Below are 5,684 nucleotides of genomic sequence, written 5' to 3'. Positions count from 1 at the left end.
ACCGAGGTGTAAACTGTGGAGGGGGTGCCGCACACAACTAAAAATTGATGTTATGTGTTCTGGGCACCCCCTCCCCATATATATATATATATATATATATATATATATATATATAGGTGGGAGTGGAGGAGAGGCAGTCAGGGGGCGCCCCAAGTAGGATCTGCATCCTACTTGGGGTTTCCCCAAGTGGCGCCCCCTACCTTATTTTACCGGAGAAGAAAGGGAAGGGGGAAGACAGAAAGGAAGGGGGCCGAACCCACCTTATTCCTTCTCCAATTAGGCCACATGCCGAAGGGGGGCATGCCACCCCTTGTGGGGTGGTGTGCTCCCCTCTTATGGACCATATGGCCCATATCTTCTCCCCGAGGGTTCCGGTAACCCCTCCAGTACTCTGATATGTACCCGGTACCCTCCGGAACACTTCGGGTGTCTGAATACTATCATCCTATATATCAATATTTACCTCTTGACCATTTAGAGACTCCTCGTCATGTCTGTGATCTCATCTGGGACTCCGAACAACATACAGTCACCAAATCACATAACTCATATAATACAATATCGTCATCGAATGTTAAGCGTGCGGACCCTATGGGTTTGAGAACTATGTAGACATGACCGAGACACCTCTCTGATCAATAACCAATAGTGGAACCTAGATGGTCATATTGTCTCCCACATATTCTACAAAGATCTTTATCGGTCGAACCGTTATGACAACATACGTTAGTCCCTTTGTCATTAGTATGGTACTTGCCCGAGATTCGATCGTCGGTATCGTCATACCTAGTTCAATCTCGTTACCGGCAAGTCTCTTTACTCGTTCCTTAATACATCATCCTGGAACTAACTCATTAGTCACTTTGCTTGCAAGGCATCTTACGATGTGTATAACCGAGAGGGCCCAGAGATAGCTCTCCGACACCCGGAGTGAAAAATCCTAATCTCGATTCACGCCAACCCAACAAAACACCTTCGGAGATACCTGTAGAGAGCATCTTTATAATCATCCAGTTAAGTTGTGACATTTGATAGCACAGAAGGCACTCCTCCGGTATCCGGGGGTTGCATGATCTCATAGTCAAAGGAATATGTATTTGACATGAAAGCAGTAGCAATAAACTGTACGATCAAATGCTAAGCTAATGGATGGGTCTTTTCCATCACAGCATTCTCCTAATGATGTGATCCTGTTATCAAATGACAACTCATGTCCATGGTTAGAAAACCTTAACCATCTTTGATTAATGAGCTAGTCTAGTAGAGGCTCACTATGGACACGGTGTTTGTTTATGTATTCACACATGTATTAAGGTTTCCGACCAATACAATTCTAGCATGAATAATAAACATTTATCATGATATAAGGAAATATAAAATAACAACTTTACTATTGCCTCTAGGGCATATTTACTTCACTACCTCGGGATCGTAAGTTGTGTACTAAACCCTAAGGCTAATGATGATGATAATTGATGTCCCTCTACGAGCTAAACCCTCCGGTTTATGTAGGCACCGAGGGTATCTAGGGTTACACATGGTCGGTTGTCATCTAGGGGTTACATGCCAAACTTAATGGATATCCTTGGAGTACCCACGAAGTACTTGATAGACCCCGATATGATCACGCCACAGGTTAGGCCTCCGGAGTCCTTCCTCATCAATGGGACGTCAGCCCGGCCCATAGATGTAACATCCCAAATTTTCAATTTGGAATGTTATACATTATGTCATCATTGCATATCATATTTTATGGCATTTTGAGTTGATCCTAGAAATTCTACGCAACTCAAGGACCCACAGAGAGAGTTGGGGATTTTGTTATTTTCATATTTGAGTTTTCTCAAATTTTGAAAAGGGGATCATTTGATTTTAATTATTTTCTCTTCTAATATTTTAGTTATGAAAATAAAAGAGAGGGGATAACATGACTTCCCCAAAATAAAGAAATATTGGAGGTTTAATATTAATATCAAATAAGATTTTATTCGGAGTGTTTATCGCTATTTTATTTGAATTAGGAAAACTATGCGTTTTTCAAAATTGCATTAGAGTCCCAAATAAATGTTCACTTTGTGCGCTATATTTTTAGAGGACGGGGAAAATTTATTTCAGTATTTTTGGAGTCGGTTTAGTATTTCTCTTATTTATTTTTCTGCGCGCGGAATTATTTTAGAAAAATCCCACCGACCTAGCCGGGTCGTGCCCAACTAGGACTTCAACCCGATCGACCCTTTAAGAGGAGAGGGCCCGAGCCACCGAAACCCTAGCCCCGCCCCAGCCCCGCAGCCCGCCATCGCCGCTAGCGCCGGACGCCGCTGCCGCCGCCGCCGGACGCCGCCTCGCCGCTCGTTCCGCCGCCGCTGGACGCTGTCGCCGCCGCCCGCCCTCACAGCCGACACCGCCACCGCCGGACGCCGCCTCGCCGGAGTGGCCCGCCGCCGCCGCCATTGTCACGTGAACCTAGATGCGTTTTTTTATTTTATTAGATCGGTTTGATTTTTTTCCGGTTTAGTTATTTAGCAAACGCCCGTTCATACGTTCGTTTTAGCGAATCGTTTTCACCCGTTAACCGCAGACAGTGAACGTTCGTTCGTTAGGTTGTTCGTCAGTTTTTCTTTTTCCATGGATTTTCCGTGATTATTTTCGATCGTGATTTCTGCCCTGATTTTCGTTTTAGTTTATCTTTTCGCTCGTTTATTGGAATCAGGCGATTCAAGCGCCTAGATATTCGTCTTGAAGCCCTCTTTCTGTTTAACAAACTTGAACAAGATTTTGCTACTGTGAAATTCGATTTAAGTCGAGATTAGTAAACGGAGCTTATTTCTTTCGCAGTTTGAGTTTCGTTGCTTCGTTTGATTTGATTCTTTTTGCACACCGGAGTTCTTAAGTTGAACTTTCTGGTTAGATCTCTTATTTGAGTTTTACCTGTGCTTCTAGTTGAGTGCTTATTGTATGCTTGTTTGTTTGCGATAGAGTACCCGGAGTGCGAAGCATGCTACTACGAGTGTCTAGGTTTCACGGATCATCAGCAAGGCAAGTAACACTTTGATCATACCTCTTTACTAGCCATTTTATTGCATTAGATCAATCCTCAAACAATTGCATGATTAGGATCTGTTTTAACATGTGGGTTTTGGGAAGTAGATGAGGTAGTACCTATTGTCTTGTTTATTATCAAACCTTGGGAGTTCCTTCTATGTTGCTTATATTGCTATGCTATGCTCGTAGACGTGGATTGGTTCGAGTGATTCATGACAGATGTGAGTTTGGTTAATTAATGGTTGAATTAATGTGGCTACTTAAATACACATCTGGGTGGATTGCTTGAAGGCACCCTGGAGTACCTAGTGGTTGTCAGGGCACCTGGAGAATCCAGTGTTGTCCTAGGATATCCCGGAGTACCCGTGTGATCATCCTACGGTCCGCCACCCAGTCTCAAAGGGATCATAAGATTATTCATGCTAGAAACTTCCGTGTGCAGCCACAAACCAATATGGGCTCTGACATAGTTGAGTAAGTTGCGTGAAGCTCTTGAAGAGGTAGACTAGCAGATGTAGTGGGTTGTAGGTGGTACTGTCTATCCAGAGTAGAGAGTTAATGCTTCAGAAAGACTGTGTCTTGAATCTTCAACCATGGATGTATTCGAGACTTGTGGGGAAAAGTGCGCAAACCTCTGCAGAGTGTATAAACTAATCATGGTTAGCCGTGTCCCCAGTTATGGACATCTTGAGTATATGGTTCTTGGATTATCATGTTGATCTCATCACTCTTAATATAATTTGATTGGCTTTAATGATGATGCTTAATTGGGATTGAGTTGGAGGAACCTTCTCAATGTTTAGCAGCCACCATGATAGTTAAATAAAATTTATTCCTTTGTTATAGGGAAAAATCGGCTTTATGCAAAACTGTAACCATAGAGCTTTCCACCAGCCATATATGCATGTAGTGATAGCAATTATTCTATTCATTACTCTCTTGTGTTACATTGCCAGCATATTCCATGTGCTGACCCGTTTCGGGTTGCAATGTTCATGTAGCAGACTTTTTAGACGACGAGTAAGGTGCCATAGGTCGTTGTCTTTCACTCAGTGATGCCGTTGGAGTTGATGGACTCACTTTATCTTCCAAGCCTTCCGCTGTTATCGTTTTTAGATGGCCTTAAGCCATATTGTTGTAATAAGTTCTCGTTTGGAGACATTCGATGTAATAACTGTGTGATTGCTACTCTGTTATAAATCCTCAAGTACTGTGCGTGCCAGCATTACCGATCCAGGGATGACACTTATGCACAGAGATCAGACTGTTTGAGGTCTGGTCGCTATAAGATGGTATCAGAGCACACGCTGAATGTAGGACAGGACCACTAAGCTAAAGCCCGATATAACTACTCTCTTCACATTTCTGACTCCTCTCCCTTTTCTACTCTTTACGATGGCGGATGCAAGGAACAAGTTCACGCAACCGAATGAAGATACACCTTTTGGACGCCACTTGAAGGAAGTCATTAGATACCTGAACAACGGAATACCAAGCTTCACCGGAACCTACATCGCCACTTTACCAGAAGAGGAGCATTGGATGATTCGAGTTCAAGTTCCAGGATGGACATTCGTGCCAGTCACTGAGCCCATAGAGTTTTTCTTTGATGCACCAACCTGGAGTCTAGGAAAGAGCATGGGGGCCCACATCACCATGGGACGCATTGGAGAAGTTTAATACAAGGATCTCAAGGATACTATCTACCAGATTTGTAGGCGCCGAGATGAGCAATGGGAGATGATCAGCACCAGGAAGGATAGGTCCATTGCAGCTTTCATCCAGGAGTTAAGCCAGCACATTCATCACCAGGAGAACCAGGTGTGCGCAGGCATGATAGATCAGAAGAAGGCAATGGCCAGGATCACGGAGCTAGAGGAAGAACTCAAGTCTACACGCGATGGCTATGAGGAGGAAATGATGATACTCATGGAGAAGAATGACGATCTGATCAAGAAGCTAGGAGTATTCATGGGAGACCCCGCGCCAGGAGGAGAAGAAGACGATTCCACTTGCACGGAGAACTACATCATCATCGACGACTATCGGTGTCAAAACCGGTGGATCTCGGGTAGGGGGTCCCGAATTGTGCGTCTATGGCTAATGGTAACAGGAGGCGGGGGACACAATGCTTATCCAGGTTCAGGCCCTCTTGATGGAGGTAATACCCTACTTCCTACTTGATTGATCTTGAAGATATGATTATTACAAGAGTTGATCTACCACGAGATCATAGAGGCTAAACCCTAGAAGCTAGCCTATGATTATGATTGTTGTTGTCCTACGGTCTAAATCCTCCGGTTTATATAGACATCGAAGGGGGCTAGGGTTACACAGAGTCGGTTACAGAGAAGGAGATCTACATATCCAAATTGCCAAGCTTGCCATCCACGCAAAGGAGAGTCCCACCCGGACACGGGGCGAAGTCTTCAATCTTGTATCTTCATTGTCCAATAGTCCGGCCAAAGTATATAGACCGGCTGTCCGAGGACCCCCTAATCCAGGATTCCCTCAGTAGCCCCTGAACCAGGCTTCAATCACGATGAGTCCGCGTGCAGATTGTCTTTGGCATTGCAAGGCGGGTTCCTTCTTTGAATACTCCATAGAAGATTTTGAACACAAGGATCGTGTCTGACTCTGCA

The sequence above is a fragment of the Triticum aestivum genome, chromosome 3B (genome assembly GCF_018294505.1).
Source record: "Triticum aestivum cultivar Chinese Spring chromosome 3B, IWGSC CS RefSeq v2.1, whole genome shotgun sequence".
NCBI classification, from domain to species: Eukaryota; Viridiplantae; Streptophyta; class Magnoliopsida; order Poales; family Poaceae; genus Triticum; species Triticum aestivum.
The sequence above is the reverse complement of the archived record's forward strand: the minus strand, read 5'-3'. Positions refer to the sequence as shown.